Source organism: Sapajus apella, unplaced genomic scaffold (genome assembly GCF_009761245.1).
Source record: "Sapajus apella isolate SASKATOON/1434 unplaced genomic scaffold, GSC_monkey_1.0 scaffold1, whole genome shotgun sequence".
Taxonomy (NCBI): domain Eukaryota; kingdom Metazoa; phylum Chordata; class Mammalia; order Primates; family Cebidae; genus Sapajus; species Sapajus apella.
Genome location: NW_022436941.1, coordinates 1,262,089 through 1,279,366, shown reverse-complemented (window position 1 = coordinate 1,279,366; position 17,278 = coordinate 1,262,089). Strand labels below are relative to the sequence as shown.

General features: G+C 47.5%; 1 protein-coding gene and 1 long non-coding RNA gene across 5 annotated transcripts in view; one reads left to right on the top strand and one right to left on the bottom strand.

Annotated features, from left to right (window-relative positions):
• LOC116525813 overlaps nucleotides 1-17,278 on the bottom strand; it is a 373,035-nt gene that overhangs the window by 69,345 nt on the left and 286,412 nt on the right. The gene's annotated exons all lie outside the window — the stretch shown is intronic.
• FGF1 (fibroblast growth factor 1) overlaps nucleotides 1-17,278 on the top strand; it is a 110,255-nt gene that overhangs the window by 6,276 nt on the left and 86,701 nt on the right. Inside the window, exon 1 of one of the 4 annotated variants that reach the window (XM_032241844.1) lies at nucleotides 3,225-4,404. The exons of 2 other annotated variants lie outside the window; for them this stretch is intronic. The gene's annotated coding sequence lies outside the window, so the exon portion shown is untranslated. Of the gene's footprint in view, nucleotides 1-3,224; nucleotides 4,405-17,278 lie in introns of those variants that run through there. One more of the 4 variants, XM_032241589.1, reaches the window with a different exon arrangement.

Sequence of the window (17,278 nt, the reverse complement as noted above, 5' to 3'; positions counted from 1 at the left end):
AGAAAATAAATGCATAATTCTGGGCAGAGGGAACGGCAAGTATAAAGGCCCCGAGCTAGGACCAAGCCTGGCCCATGTGGGCAGCAGGTGGCTGGACACAGTGAGCAAGGAGGAGTGTGTCAGGCATGAACTTTCAGAGGCAGGTGGTGGTAGTGAGCTTAGATTTTGTTCCTAGTGCAAAGGAAAGACCCTGGACGGTTCTGAACAAATAAGGACATGATGTCATTTACCTTTTAGCAGGATCCTTCTGAAATGAATTATAGAGGGTTAAGGTAGAGCAGGGAGACCAATTAGGGAGATACCCCAATAATCCAGGCAAGAAATTTGGTGCTTGGATGAACTTGACCAATGTGTAAACATCTATTATTAAGTGAAAAACAAACAAAGAATTATGCAAGACATTGTGCATATTAACGTGTGTTTTTAGCATATGCATATTCTGGGTACAAAGACAGGTTTTTTTGTTTTTTTTTTTTTTTTCTGAAAGGATCTATACAGTCAAAGTAAATAGTGATTATGTTTGGGGAAAAGAGGGTCATTTTATACCTCTGGGTACAGTATTATGTGCATGAAGTGTTCCTTTTATGTAAAGGTAAAATATTTTAAAATTTAAAAACTATGATCGAGGAAAACACAATAGAATAGGTGGTAGGCAACCAATATCAGAGGAGAGGAAACCCAGCTCTCATGGGCATGACCCTTCCCAAGCATCCTCCCCTGAAGTTGCTGAAGAGTCAGGTCAACAAATGGGGGCAAGCTCATGTAATTGGGTTACAGTGGGATCTGGAGGGCCGTTGGACCCAACTTCTGTTCTGCAGCTCTGGTGATGTTTGTGGCTGGCTGGTCTCCTTGAGCAATGAATACAATTTCCCGTGAATGTCTGCTGCATTTCCCACTGCCCTCTGTCAGCATGGCGCTTGCTTCACCGTGAGGCCAGGATGCCCTTCATTTAACTGCCTGATTGGGCATAAACAGAAGGAAATGTTTGCTGGAGGGAGAGAGTGGCATGCAGCATCTAATTTCTCCTGTCAGCTGATTAGGATTTGTTGTGCCTGAACAAGGTCAAATGAGATTAGAAGGAAAATGCAGTGTATCTGGTGTGTGTTTCACAGAACCGTATCATTTGCATAAACAGGATGAATGAAGGGGAAATTTTAAAGCAAACATTGAATGTCATTCTCAAGAATCAAGGACAAGACGCCAGGGCTTACGTTCTGCCTGGAGAGAAAAAAATGTATTTACTGGGGACATTCTGAACCATGTTCATTTAATAATGCTCTGCTTTTTTCATGCTGGTGCAGGTAAAATGTGATAGTTATGTTTGATTTTTAGAGGCACTGAGCACAAAATAAGTAAAACTGCAGAACCACCACATTCTACCTTTATCACCCTTCTAAAGCTCTTAGGAGAGGTTTAGAGACACTTTCTGTAATAGCAGCTACCTAAGTGCTCTGTATTGAGTCTACTATCTCTTAGGATGTGGAAGGAAAAGTCTCACCTCTGGCACTAGCCACAACATTTTAGATGTGGATGACTCCGGGGCAAGCCCACATCTCCATGGATAAACCTACTAGGATTTTTTTGGTCCTCCAAACCTGACATTTTCTTCCTTTCTCAGAGGACCCCTCTGCAGTACTAGTAGCCGCTCTTACAAGATTTTATCAGGGCAGAAAGGGCTTTTAAAGTGGTGTAACAACTTTGGAAGAAGACATGATTTCTGATACATGTTCTGCATAGGATCTAGCATATTGAGGATGCTTAATGAGCAGCTTCGACGGCTATTATTTCCACTGACTATTTCCAGTCACAGAGCTGCAGGGCTATTCTGAGACCAGACTTTTCAACTAGGTAATCGCAAAGTCCTTCCTACTCTAAATAACAGTGGGCCTGAAAAGCATTCACATGATCATGTCTCCAGACTCGGAAAAATCTCAATGTATGTTATTTAAAAGTTAAATCTAGATACTACACGGAAGTTGAAATAAATATAGAAATTGAAGGATATGAAATGAAATTTTAAAAATTTTCAACATGGGGGGAATTATATTACAGTAAATACCTTAACGAACTGAGGATTCATTATTTCCCTGTATCTGGACAGTAATATTGCCAAACACCCAATATGCAGTAGATAAATTAGCATATGTGAGTAGCTAGGGACCATATTTGCCTGAAAGCTGTGTGTGTGTGTGTGTGTGTGTGTGTGTGTGTGTGTGTGTATTTAAACAGAGTTTCATAACTGCAGATAATGGAGAACTAAAATAAAATAATGACTTGCATTTGCATTCCCCATGGTCAAGGTACTCAAACACACTTGGACACATTTGATTGTCATGATAATTCTGTGAGTTTGCAGGGAAGATATACATAGGAAAGTCTGATTAATTTACACTAGGAGGGAGGGAATCCGGAGCTGTTGAACTGAATTAACTGCCCAGCAATGGCCAACCACACAGTGCAGGCAGGTTAACAGGGGGTTAGCCTAAAGTAGGGAGACCTGGTTTTAGTCACAATGAGAACTTTAACTAAGGGTAGCTCCTGGGTAAGACTCTGAGTCTGCATCTCTGTCCTTAGGATTTTTAGGGTGTTTTCTAACTTTCAAGTCTATCATTTCACGTAGTTAAAAAGAGTTAGCATGAATACTACATCTAGCAAATGATTCTTTAATACTTAGAAGGCCACTGTCTGAAATACATATTTTTTTATGATTCAGAAAGCCCTTTGGAACCTTGCAGATACTCAGGAAGATTAGTATGTTTTAAAGCAAATTATCAGTATCCTTTGCATGTGTAGAAGTGGTAGTTCACGAAGGTTCCGGTTAATAAGGTCTGGAGAAATCAACATTTTCTGTACATCCAAGTCCCTTTTGGGAGCTGCTGCTTACCCAAGATTGCAGTACTGTGATGTTTGAGCCTCTAGCTCCCTAGTGCAGGACACGAGCTTCTTCTCCAAGGCTCATCCCTCCAGAAGGCACATGGATGGCTTCCCCCTACCCCCATGCTCTGTAGGGAGTATAGGGAAAAAATCGCACCTCCACCCTCTCTACACCTAAGCAACTACCCAGAGGAGTTGGACTGGAGAGCACAGTTCTAGTTCTGACAGGTCGATCTGCACCTCTCTACCTGAATCATCAGGTGGGCAGGCTTGTGTGCATACATGGAAGTGTGTGGAGCACACACATACCCGCGTGCGTACACACACACACAGACACTCATTCATGCCTCCTGGGCTCAAATGCCTGCATAAGCGGGAGGGACTCTTCAATTATTGGAAACTATTAATCATGTTTTCATTTGGTTTCTTCAAAGACAGCTCTTGATCCACATGCTTTCAGTCCACCTATTCCCCACCTTCTAGCCAAAGAGTTATTTGTCCAGACAGCTCCCTCCCTTCCTTACCCCGTCCTGGCCAGAAGTATAAAGAGGATGTCCATGGCCCATTGAAGAATTCCCCACCCCTGAAGTTGATTTCACCTGAGGATTCACCTCATCCAACAGGGACAGAGTTGAAAAGTAGAGACGGAGGACAGAAGGGTCTTCTCTGCAGCCTCTCCCTAGTCCCAACCTGGATGGCCTTTGCCTTGATTGACTTTGCAAAATGCCATTGGTAGGGCTTGGCTCTGGGGATGACACACACACACACACACACACATACATGCTGCCACACACAGACACCTACACCCCATGCAGGGATGCCAGATGACAGAACAGAAAAGGCCTCCCTTTCATCCAGCAGCCTTCTGACTCCAGAGGAGAGTCTCCGAGCCACGACCTGCTGTTTCCCTGACGACTCAGGCCTCAAAATAAACAGGATTCTGCTCAGACGGGCCAATAGTCCATTCGGCTCAGACATTTGCCCCAAGACAAACCACGTTAAAATAACACCCAGGGTAGCTGCTGCCACTGTCTGCTGTCTCTACCTCCCTCCCGGCTGGCTAACAGCTCTGTGTGCCTGGGCCTGCTGCTGGCGTTCCGAGTTGGGGGTTACTTAGAGCTGTGTGCATCCCTGAGAGTGGGGTGGGGGTGGGTGGTTTTCTAAAGGCAGGTCCCCTCTGCTGATAAACAAGGGCCGGAGATAGACCTAAAGGCTGGCATTCTCGGCTCCCCCAGACTGCCCCCCCTCTTCGATTTCCCACACAGCCCTAGGGACTGGTAGCCAGCTCTGTGGCATGGTATCTGGAGGCAGGCCAGCAACCTGATGTGCATGCCACGGCCCGTCCCTCTCCCCACTCAGAGCTGCAGTTGCCTGGAGGTTCAGAGAACTGGCTTGGGGCTGCTAGGGAGGCAGCCGCAGCACGGTGACAGTGACAAACGCAGAGCAGAGACACCAAGTGGATTGTTTCCCCTGGGACAGCACCGAGCAAGTGTGGAGAGAGGTACAGCCCTCGGCCTGCAAGCTCTTTAGGTAAGAATCAGAGCATCTGATCTGGGAAACAGAGCAGGTTATAGCTGAGGGTGTGTGTCTTGTCTGTCTGTCTGTCTGTCTGTCTGTTCAGGTGCAAATGTAATGCTACTCGGAGAGGAAAGAAAATGTTTTAAGCAGATAGCATTGGAACCAGGACTCTTGCAAGTGAACCCAAGAAGCTCACCTCTGACCGGGTTTAAACCGTGGTGCAGACTGCTCTGGGGGAAGGGTGTGCTGATGTCACAGACATGTAAAAATAGCACTTCTAGTTTAGAGACTGCAAAAATACAAATGTACCATGTTGCCACATTATCTCCATTCCCCCAGTGCCAGCCTGACACCAGCCCTGAATCAGGGCTGGTGGGGGCAGGAATCTCTCATTTACTAAAGAGCTGGATGCGGCCCCTGCGGTTCGGCAGAAGCCGAAAGCTGCGGTGAGTCTGGCCGTGGTGAGTGTGGCTAGCACGATCTTGCTGTGTCACACTAGCTCTTGGGAAGCCTGGATACTCAGCTGCCTTGGAAGAGCTGTCTACATGGTAGGCAGCTTCGATTTTATTAACCTTTTGATATAAAAGTCAGGCTGAAGCTTAGGATGATCTGGGCATGTCCGTTTGGGGTTTTAGTAAGGTGATATTCCCATGGCCCCATAGTCACTCGGATTTCTTCTTTCCTTCCCTTCTGATCTTTCTGGAATATCATAACCTCATTTCAGTACCCCTCCGATGGGCACCAGGAGAGAAGGAGTCAGAATGGACAGATTCTCTGGCACATACACTATCCACACCCACGTCGCAATTACATGCCAAAGGTATGCAAGCCTGCTGCAGAGGCGCCCTTCAGAAATTCAGCCCTCCAGATACTGGGATGGGAATTTCAGGCATTTAATCAAGTACCCACTTTTCAGAGACCCAAGGGAGACCCCCTCAGGCCCAAGACCTCACTCTGCCTCAGCGGAATTCAAACACTCCGTTATTCTCTAGCTATTTCACATCCCCTTCCCCGCTTCTCCTCCCGCACCCCGCATTTGCCTCCCTCCTTTCTGCACTGGTGACCAGCACTTTTCCTTTCATTCTCTACAGGGATGCGATTGTTTACGAGTTAGCTCCCCGACCCAGTGGGAGGATGTGAGCATCCTGGCAGAGGGCGAGCCGGCCTGCCTCTCCGCCAGCTCTGTGTGACAACGAGCCAGCGGCAGTGGCATCAGGGCTGAAAAAAAGTGGGCCTCACTTTGGGAAGTGGTGTCTGGTGAAGGGTGGCCAGCAGTTTACTGGAGCTGTTTGTTGGTGTGGATCACTGAGGATTTTGGTGGAGACTCTGATTCACAGTCACAAATTCCCTTTTCCTTTGTTTTCTTTGTGTTGGTCATTGAGGGCTTCCGAGGAAAGTCCCTTCTTCAGATGTAGATCTGAAGGCAAGATCACCAATTTGCTGTTGGCAGAGGGACTCAGAGAGACTTTCTTCTGTTGCCCCTGCCTTTGTTAGTATAAATAAATGGGCTTGCAAATGAAGTATGTAATCCAAAGGATAGTTCGCAAAACATTAGGAGAAAATACGATGAGTTTCTTTTAAACTCGCTCTCAAATCTGTTGTTTACATATGACTTGACTGGTTCTGCAAAGGATTTAAGAAAACCATATCTGGTTAAGTGGTTTGACTTTACAGGTGAGTAGCACCAGCCATGACGATAACATACTCAGTGGAGATGATGGGCAGACATCCGTGGGCTGTATCTACATCGAAGGGACATCTCATCCTGGGACAGTGCGGCCGCTCGCTTAGGTGACCTGCATTCTGTGGACCGCACATAAATTATTAAGGATCTTGGGACTGCTGTTGTGGGAAAGATATCCAGACCCCAAGAGAGGGTTCTTGGATCTTGAGCAAGAAAGAAGCCAGGGCGAGTCCACAGTGCAAAGCAAAAGCAAGTTAATTAAGAAAGTGAAGTGGTGAAAGCACAGCTACTCCATAGACAGAGTAGAGTGTTCCCAAAAGTAAGAGGAAGAACATGTCCGCCTTAGGTGCAATGCTCATATACATAGGCTTTTAAAAAGATCATGGGGAAAAAAAAAAGATCATGGGGAGATGTGTTCTGCTACAACGGTTTGTGATAAAGGATTAATTTTTATATTTTGCAAGAATCCATATTATTATCTTTGAAGCAAAATTAGGAATGCCTTTGTTCCCAAAATATCAGGATATCTGGACACTCCCAAGTCTGGGTCTGTCAGGAAACATTATCAATCTATTCCCTTAACCGTAAAGATCTGGAGTCTAGGAATGCCTAGCTTTCTGAGAATGCAGCTCAGCAAGTCCAGCCTCATTTCCTAGCCCTCACTCAAGATGGAGTTGCTCTGGGTCGAATGCCTCTGACGCTGTCAGCCTGTGTGCTAGCTGCCAGGGGTTAGGTATTGTGCACAGTGGAAGACACACCCATTTCCACCTATTTCCACCTTGTTAAACAAGCATTGCATGGCTTATGCAGTATCCCTTGATTTAGGTTGCTGGAAAAATAATCTGAAGTTGTTTGTGCCGTAGGCATACCATGCTTTAGGTAAATCTAACATCTATACATCACACATAAGTTGTGGGTGAGAACACTTTTTCTGAAGAAAGGATTCCCTAATCAACAAATGTTTAAATATCAACAAGGTGTCCCATCTTGAGATATGACCGGATCCAGCCCAAACAACCACAGAGAAGAGAGGGACTCATTGGGTGGGCAGGTAACAGAGAATGGGTCTGGGCTGACATGTTCAACTCAGCTGAAAGACAAGAAAAGGAGTCCAAGGTACAGGAACAAGAACAAGCATCTGGGCCAGTGGCCAACAGGGAGAGAAGGGGAGGGAGGGAGTAGCAGTTCTTTTTATTATTAAATGCACCATGGTGTAAACCCAGCCAGAAGTGAGTATCTTGGGTTCACTTGCAAGAATGCTGGTGCCACTACTATCTGCTTAAAATATTTCTCCGCCTTTAACTTTTTCCTTGTTTTCCCCTTTTCTTTTTAATAATTAAATTATACTGCTTAAGAGAGGGAGCATAACACAGTAGCTAAGTATATAGATTCTGCAGCTGGGCTGCCTGGGGTCCAAATTCTGCCACTTATTAGTCCTGTGACCTGTGACCTATTAGTCCTTGGCCTTCGGTTTCCTCATCTGTAAAGTGGAGGTAATAAAGTACTGACCTTGTTATGGAAGGGATCAAATGACTAATGCCCTTATCAGCACAGGGTCTAGCTCGTAGTGAGTACTATATATTTGCTATTATTATTATTATTATTATTATTATTATTTAAAGGCGAGTTCTGGAAAGGCTGCTTTGGCCAGAAGTGATGGCTCATACCTATAATCCCAACACTTTGGGAGGCCGAGGCAGGCAGATCACCTGAGGTCAGGAGTTTGAGACCAGCCTGCCCAACATGGTGAAACCCCATCTCTACTAAAAATACAAAATTACCTGGGCATGGTGGCAAGCACCTGTAATCCCAGCTACTTGGGAGGCTGAGGCAGGAGAATCACTTGAATCTCGGAGGCAGAGGTTGCAGTGAGCCAAGATCACGCCATTGCCCTCCAGCCTGGGTGACAAGAATGAAACACTACCTCAAAAAAGAATAGAAAGAAGAGAAAAGACTGCTTACAAGTCCATTTGTTCCAAAGCCCAAAGTGACCCTCTATGGGTGACCCTCAGTGCCACTGCTTGGGCAGCTTGGAGGCATGTTTGCTTTGGCCTGGAGGTTTGTTCACATGTATGAGCATTCAGAAATAGAGGAGCTTATGGACTGGTCCCCAACATTTCGTGACCCCTTCCTGTGTGCAAGCACTGTGCTTGGCTGTAAGTGTATCACTTCACTCAATACTCATGACAACCCTGCACATAATAGTAGGGGCTGTTATAGATGCAGGAATTGAGGCTTGGTGGGTGGGTGTTTGGCTAAGGTCACACAGCTACCAAGTGTCAGAGCCAAGCTTCATACCTGGGCTGTCCAGCGAGCTCATGTTCCTCACTGGTAGGCTGTATATGGTTTGTGGGAATTATGAGAGGTATCCTGAGAGGCACATGGAGCTTGGTGACAGGAATTCAGCACCAGATGATATTGAAAGACCCTAGAAAATAAGCCAGGATTTGGAAACTGCTAAGAGATGGGAGGACCTTAGCTTGGACCACAGGTAGAATCTTAACCTTGAGGACCCGTAGCCTCTGGACTGGGTTTTTGGGGGCAAGAAATGAACGCAGGCACTGGGGAAGAGTGGGGCTAAGGTTTTTCTGAACCAGGTAGTGGTTGGTGACCAAGAACCAAATAAATGGTGCCTAACAACAGAGCCCTAGTTACAGCAAGCGTGCTGGCCTGGGTGCCTTACAATCCTCAAGCCTAAGGCCGGAGGTCATCTTGAGCCAAACGAAAGGTCAAGATTAGGTAACCTCAGCTGTGGGGAGGGGAAGAATGCATAGTCCAAAACTAAGTATCTGAGCACAGTAAAATTTACAGTAATGAAAACACTTTGTCAATGCGATCTCTCTAAATAGTAACTTTAAAATGTGACTTAAGAGAGATTTGTTTTATACCTAATTGCTCAAGACCACCTCCTGACTTTGTCCAAGGAATGCTGGTGACGAGAACAGGTGTGAGGGGCGTGCCTACCTTGCACCAGAGCTGTGTCAGCATGGGGGATTACTCATGGACATGACTCATCTCTGCTCCTCCAGCACCTGTGGTCTTGTCCACGGGTTTTCAAATTTTAACGTGCATAAGAATCACAGGGGAGCTTCTTTAAAAATCAGGTTCCTGGGTACTCCCCACAATTTTGATTCAGTGGCTTCATGAAGGGCCCAGGATTCTGCATTTTCTGGGTGAGGCTTATGTACATAATTCTGATGCCTTTGGTCCACAGACCACAATTAAAGACGCTCAGGTCTGGCCACTGCTCGGCTTCCCTTCTCATTGTCACTATGAGAGGGAACACAGATTTGTGCAGACTCGGTCATGGCAATTACCCTCTTTCTTGTCATCACTTCTTCCTGAATTACCTGGTGAGACCGCCCCAATTATAATAACAATAAGAACACATTGGGTGCATATTGAGTCATTATGTGCTGGGTACAGTGCAAAGCCCTCTGCTTAGGCTGTTCTCTCATTTAATCTTCACAGCAGTCCCACAAGTGAGGTATTACTCTTACCCACATTTTATAAGCAAGGGAAAAGCCTCACTGGTAGTAAGTGGCTGAGGGGGGATTTGAACTCAGAACTAGCAGATTACCAGAGCCCAGATGTGTAACTAACTGCTAGGCTATTCAATGAGAGTAGTTGCAGCTCCTGTCAGTATGAACCCTCCTTTCTCATTCTTGGATGGAATGTCTTTCTCCAGTTCCCATTCCTCTCACGCCCACCCCATTCCCAGACTCCTGTGTCATTTCTTCAGAAGCTGTGTCCCGTGTTTTCTTATTTTTATTTCATTGAATGAGTTGAAGAGAGTTGGGGCAATGGACATGTGGAGGTAGCTGTTAGGGTTGAATTGTGTGCACCCCCAAGTTCATGTGATGAAATTCACCCCCATCCCCTATTACCTGAGAATGCAACCTTATTTTGGAGATAGGATATTTACAGAGATAATCAAGTTAAAATGAAGTCATTAGGGTGGGTCCTACTCCGCTATAACTAGTGTCCTTACAAGAAGGGGAAATTTGCATACAGAGACATGCATAGAGAGAAGACAAAATAAGTGGACCTAGGAAGAAGATGGCCATCTACTAACCAAAGAGAGAGGCCTGGAACAGGTCCTTCCTTCATAGCCTCAGAAGGAACCCACCCTGCTGACACCTTGATCTTGGACTTCCAGCCTCCAGCACTGTGAAACTTTCTGGTTTCTGTTGTTTCAGCCACCTGGCCTCTGGGGCTTGTTAGGGAAACCATAACAGACTAACCCTGTAGGAAGCCAGATTCCTAGGTTCCCTCACTAGGCCATGGCTCTGGGGTGATCTGGATGAAGGCCTACACATTATGCAAAGGTTTGGCAACTTGGGAGCAACAAGTAGGCCCAAGGCCTTAGAGGGAAGAAGGAATGAATAGAAAGAATGAATAGGGAGGAAGGAAGCGAATGTAAAGAAAATAAGAGAAGGGAGGCAGGAGGAAAAGAAGAGCGGGAGAGGGGATTGGGATGGGCATACTGAGGGCCACCTCAGGTTCACTGAGCTCGGCATGGATGCCTCCCGTGTGCCAGGGGGCATGCAAGACACTAGGCTGCAGCAGTGCCCGAGACCAACAGCCCCCACCTTCGTGAAAGTCAGAGGCTAGATGCGGGTACAGACATCAATCAAGCAGCGACTCTACCAAGTGGTCCTGAAAAAGCACATGGAAGGGAAGCTTGAACCCATCAGGGGGTCCAGGATAGCTTCCTTGAGGAGGTGAGGCTTGGATTGAGATCTGACGGATCAGCAGGTTTCAACTGGTGAGGGCAGAGTGTTTCAGGTGGCAGGGGGAGGAGCATGCGCAAAGGCAACCTTGAAATACTCTGGTGATGTGAGGAGGCCTGGCATCGCCAAGGAGCAGGAGGAAGTCCAGTGTGGCTGAGTGCAGGGATGGATGGGCGAGCCAGAACCCAGGAAGCAGGCAGGCTCAGACTGTGCAGCCACACTGAGGATTTAGTTCCTTAAGCTGTGAGCCCTAGAAAGCCAGGGGAGAAAGTGATCCTATGTAGGGCAGTCTCTTGTTTCAGCGAAGGGAATGATGGGCTAGAGAGGCAGATGGTGAGGTTCAGCAGTGGGTCAGCCCTGGAGAGAGACGTCAGGCTCTCTGAGCTCGCACACCCAAGGTGGGCTGCATGGCCATTAGGGAGTGAAGTTCCAGGCCACTTCTCAAAGTGTTTTGGCCACAGTCCTTCCTCAGCAGAGTATGCTCTAGTCATTTACAATGGCTCCACAGGGAAGGGTCTGAATAGGGACTCTGCTGTCAGCCTGGCTTATTAGTAAGCTGGGCAGCCGGGCCAGGCTCAGACTGCAGTGGATTAGGCAGCTCCTTCTTTGGCATCATTTGAAGGACACAGAAAGGTCTCATAGATCTAGCCTCTCCCTTTGCCTGCCTGTACCTTGCCTGAAGTTGCAGGAGCAAGGGTGCATTCAAGAGGTGAATTATTCAGCAGGGACTGTGGAGAATGGCAGAGATTCAAGTTGTGAGGGAGGAAGAAGAGGAGGAGCCAGGAAGTCCAGGTGGACCCCCTGAGGGTACCAGGGGAAAGAATGGTGGAGACAAGCCTGAAAAGGGGCAGAGGGTGCTGAAAGGAGGAGTGCAGAGGACCTGAAGCCCAATTTGCCTTATTCATGATGTCACCAAGAGGCAGCAAGATGGGACGGGGCTGCAGGAGAGGGACAGTCCCAGCTTGGTGTTCGCAGCCTTGCAGGTGCCTGAACACCTCCGCTCCGAGGCAAACTCCTCCATTGCTGGGGAGCTTCTCAGCTGTTGTCAGCATGATCCGTATGTTAAAAAGTCTGCATATAAAACTGAACGCCATATCTTTACCACATACCCCGTCAGCCACAAAAAGAATTCCCTTCACTTCAATTTGAGCAGAGGGTCTGGATTTGGCTTAGCAGGGATGAATTCCTGAAGCACGCTGTAAGGGAAAGTGGTGATTTTCAGGAAGGTGAGAATGTAGACAGGAGGCCTCTTGGGGGGCCAAGATCCCTCTGACTCCCACTTCTCCTCCACCCATCCAGCCCCTGGCCTCCTCTCTGTTTCTCTGCTGTTCTAGGCCCTTTCCTGACTCTCAGACTTTGCAACTGCTGTTTCATCTGCTGGAATGCCTTCCCCAAGTTCTTCAGGTAGCAGGCCTCTTTTCATCCCTCAGGCCCTGCCTCTCTTGTCAGTTCCTCCAAAAGGCTTCCCTGTTTCTCCCCTCTGACCTCTCTTTCCTTCATGCCGCTTACCCCAGTTGTACTTATCTTGACAATTTTTAAAAAACTTGCCATGACCCATTCTCACCCTTAGAATATAAGCCTCATGAGGGCAGGAACAAGACCTTGTGTGTTTTGTTCCCTGCTACATCCCCAGTGAATAGGACAGAGCCATGCCACAGAGTAGATGCTCAAATATCAGCCGAATGAATGACTGGGTGGATCACTAAGTGTTGGGAGTGTGAAAGCCAAGACTTGGGACAGCAATGGGACCTCCTACCTGCTGTCGCCCCTTCTAGCTCTGGAAGGGGGCCAGACACATCTGAAAGTAAAGCTGAGAAGTTTGTATCAAGAGCCTCTTCCCCCCAACTCAGGTGGGCTGGCCTCTTGCAGTTTCCAGGACCCCCAGGCTATGTGTCAGCTGCTCTGCCTTAGTCGGCTGAGTGTCATCTCTGCAGAGAGCTCACTTTGGAAGCCTGGAAAAATCCACCCTAGTGGTATTATTCATGCTTGGAGATGAATAACTTCTTTTGGCGGATGGGCATCAAAGGCAAACAAGTGATGTCAGGCACCCAGAAGGGAGACATGGATCCAGCATGTTCGGCCCTCGCACCCATGGAGACAGACAATGTAGCTCATCTCTGCCTTCCCCATCAGTCTGAGGGGAATCACAGAAGCAGTTTGCATTGATTAATCAATGTGTGCAAAGTGCTGCACCAGTTCCTTTAAGGACATAAAGAGCTTCTAGAAAACGAGACTTTTCTCATCCTTCCTCAGAATACCTATCATAATTAAGAAACAGCGACTAAAGGAAAGCTGTGAATGAACACTCCAGAGTCGCCCCCTGGAGTCTACGCAGAGCAAGTTCAGCAGTCCAGAGGAGAGGAGGGCCGCTGCCTAGGCCAATCCAGGCTTTTTGCAGTTGGCTGCATTGCCTTTGGTGATAAGGTGGTGTTTAAGTTATAGGAGCAAAAGATTCCTCCTTGAGCCTTGATGGGTTCTTTATTTTTGAACTAAGAATGGGGATCTTTCTAAATAATGGCAGAAATGCAGGGTGACTTCAGAATGGTGTCTTTCAAATGAAAGTTTCTTTCCCAGGATGAAATCTTCACTCAGTTGGCCACACAAAGCTCACTGCCATCCTCCCAGGCTGGTCCTGGGATGTCTTAGTTGAAGGCATGTGAAGCAGAGCCCTAAGCTTCTTGGAAAGCAAGCTGACACAGAAGAAGACAGGAACACTTCTGACAGTTCTGACCCATCTCTTATTAACCTTTCCCTATTTCAGAGCCATGGCACTCGTAGGGTTAGGGTGGCATGGCGGTCAAGATCATGACCCCTGGAGTGGGATGTCTGGTTGTGAATTCTGGATCTAACATGCAATAGCTGTGTGACCCTGGTCAAGTTACACAACCTCTTTGATTCCATAAAATAGAAATCATAGCAGCAGTTCCATCCTAGGGTGGTCGATGGGAAGATGTGAGTTAACAGATAAAGCCTATAGTACCTGCCAGCACTGTGTCAGTGTTACTTGTTCCTATCTCATAGGGTTGGTGTAAGAATGTAGTGAGAGAATCCATGTAGAGTGCCTAAGATGTTTTAGCACACGATGCACACAGCACCTAGCATTTGCTCCGTAAGTTAGGAATGTTTGCTGCTGCTGGCAAATTTTCTGGCAAAACTGCAGGATAAGGTTTTTGGAAGTCTTCGTGAGAATATACTTGAACTCAAAAAATGGTACTGGGACATGCAGGTCACCTGCTTCCCTGCTGCTCCTCTGTCAGCCTTTTTTGATCCAAGGGAAGATTATTATCCTGTGCCTTTTCAGCACTTAAAATCCCCATGTCAGGAGCCCAGAACTAGCCAGAAAGAAATGCCCCCCTTAGAGAGATTAAGCCCAGGGCAGACACAGCCTACTTGTTCAGCAGTTTTAAGCTGTAGATGTTCCCAAAAAATGATTAAAGAAGAGTTGACTTCAATAGATTCCTTTTGCTCAATGCACAAAAAGGCTTTGGAATTCCCAACTAGCCAGGGGGTGTTCGGTTCCTCAATACATGTACTTTTTGGAAATTCTGCTCAGTGTCCCCTGGCACTGGGCTTTGAGTTCAAATCATTTGGAAATTCACTGCACAGATAAAAGGACAGGTTATCACAGGTGGCAAGCTGCACAGCCATTTTGCATTTTGGCTGCCCCATGCTCTACCCTCCCTTGCTGGGTGACCTTGGGTGGGGAGAATGTCCTCTTTACATTTTAGTTGCCTTCTCTATAGGAGCCCCTGTCTCAGAGGATGGTGATGGAGGTTAAATTCAAGGTGGCACGTAAAGCATCCGGCATAGTTGACTTTCTTGATTCTTGCTAATTCTCTTCCCCTTCCTTTGTGGTCTTCCTGACTGCCTCACTGCTGTGGATATGGAAAACCCCAGTGGTGATCAATGTTTTCAAGCTCTGAGAATATTCCCTTGCACCAGGTGACCATGAGCACATCACTGGGCTGCCACGCCAGGACAGAGAGATGGATTCTGGGAAGGGGTCCAGGTTGAAGTCTGAAGGAGGGGATGCTGGCAGCCCCCACAGTCCACTCAGCCCATCCTTTCACCAAGGGAGAAAATCCCAGAATGTGGATTTTCGCTTGCTGCTCCCCTGGGTTGTTCGGCCTCTCATTAAGGCCAGAAGATTGATTTTCTCCTATACAGAAGGTGGACTTCTTCCTGTCCCACTTTGACCGTCCCTAAGGCTTCCCCACCTCCCACTGAGGCCTGAGGGTTTAATACACAGCTGGTTCAGGGTGGATCCAGATGCATGCGCGCAGCAGGGAGCGTTTCCAAGGCGATGTCCGAGTTGTTTCTAATGACCCATTGACCTGACCCTCCCCACCTCACGCCGTCCCTGAACCGAGCCAAGGCTTTGGAGGGCGGCTTCACCTTGGGATCTCTGGCTGCAGCCCTACTGTGGTGGGAGGTTCGGCTCCCACGCTGGATGGGCCCTGGGGGAGGTCAGGGGGAGGGTGAGCCAAGGAAGGCCTTACGTCCTCTTGCTCCCTCCTGGCCTCTCCCTCTTCTTCTGACCCGTGGCAGGCAGAGGAGGGGTGTGGAGCCCCTTGTTCTAGGAATTGTAAAGAATATCTCTTTAGAAACCTCTAACCATGTCTTGCTCTAGGATGGAAGCATATCCTGAATTGGCTACTTTAAAGTCTTTTCACATGCAGCAGATCCAGAGAGAGGCTTCCGGTGACTAATCGAGAGTCGCGCATTGGTCAGACTATTGCAGCCCCAAAGTCAGTGTTTTTCCGGAGCCAAGATCCCATCGCTTCCTGGCCGGTCCCACATCCTGCTGGACCTGCGTTGGCTGGCTCATGTTTCTCATTATCTCTCCCCCAGCCTCTTTAAAGGCTTCTCACTCCACCCAAGGGTTTTATTTTTAACTTGCACAGTAACACTAGGGCTGAGCAGGGACACCACCTACATTCACAGGAAACGGGGTTGCCTTGAAAAGGTGTCCCCCACTCCCTCCCTACCTCCCTTCCATTCATATTTATAGAGCACCTACCCCATGTGGACCCTCCCTGGAGATACAGCAACACAAGGGCAGATACAATCCATGCTCTTGAGCAGCTGACATTCTGATGGGGCAGAAGAGTGGGTGACAGATAGGGCATCACACACGAAAAAGTCAGCCAACAAAGAACTAAACCAAGTCAATGGGGATAACTTGGTTAGAGAAGGTAAGATGTTTTCTCCAAAGAGAACAAGCAAGGCACCAGGACAGGGAAGCTGTTATACACTGGGAGGGGAGGGAAATCTGTCTGAGTGGGTGACATAGAAGCGGAGGCCAGCAGAACAAGGGGCACCATGCACGCATGAAGTGGGGTGAGGACTGTTCCTCAGGGCAGGAAAATGGGTGGGAGGGCCCGTGGTAGGCATGAGCTTGGTGTGTGCTAGAATGCCACAGAGGCCAGGATTCTGGTGGAAAGTAGTCAAAATAAGGCTGGTGAGGCATGCAAAGACCAGATCACGCAGGGCGCTGGAGTCATGCAAAGAGTCTGGGGCTTGTTCTGAGTGCAGTGGAAAGCCACTGGGTGTGTTGGATGTGGCAGGGGTCAGGCAGTGATTGACATTTTAAGACCCTCGATGAAGATTGATATTCTCCCATAAAGAAGGTGGACCCCTGAGTGGAGATCTGACCCTACTGACGCTAAGAGTGGTGGAGGGAAGGGAGGGACACAAGTTAGGGGGTTACCGAGTCATGCAGAAAAGAGATAATGGTGGCTGAGGCTGGAGTGGAGCAGGACCACAGTAGAATCAGGCTGACTCTTCCAGAAATGAGCTTAATACCAAACGTTTTCCTTCTAAAGAGCTCATAGAACCACATCACACAATCATCAGGCAGAACAGAACACCAAGGCCCGAAGTCAAAGAGTTGGTCAGGATAAGCAATAGAGTTTAGATAGCCTGTTGCTTGTAACTTGTCATGTTTATTACATTTCCAAACACAAGTAGAATCTTTGTCCAACATTTGCCTCTTCGATTGTCTGAATGGTGTGCAAACACTCCTCTCTTTATACCATTGTAGCTGTCTCTGTTCTTTTATCATTGCCTGAGATATGAGGCCAAATGAGCCAACTCCAATATTCCTGAGGAATTTTTTGATTAACCAAGAATGAAGATGAGAAAAGGCCCAAATTCTCAACTCTGCTAGAACTTGCCTTGACTGAATGATACTGCTCACCTGCAAAACTCAAAGGTGGGCTTAGATGCCTGAACAGCCCGAACGGTTGTCCATGTTCTCCAAGAAAAGCACTAGTTACTGCTCTTCAGAAGCGAGGAGATGGAGAACAGCAGCACCACAATGCAGAGATTCTGGGTAGAGTAATAATAATAATAGCGATTATCTGTTGTGTCCTTCGAGGCACTTATGTTAACTCAATAACTGATGAGGAAGGTCCCCCTTTTAATCCTCTTTACTGATCATGGAACTGAGGCTTAGAGACAAGTGATG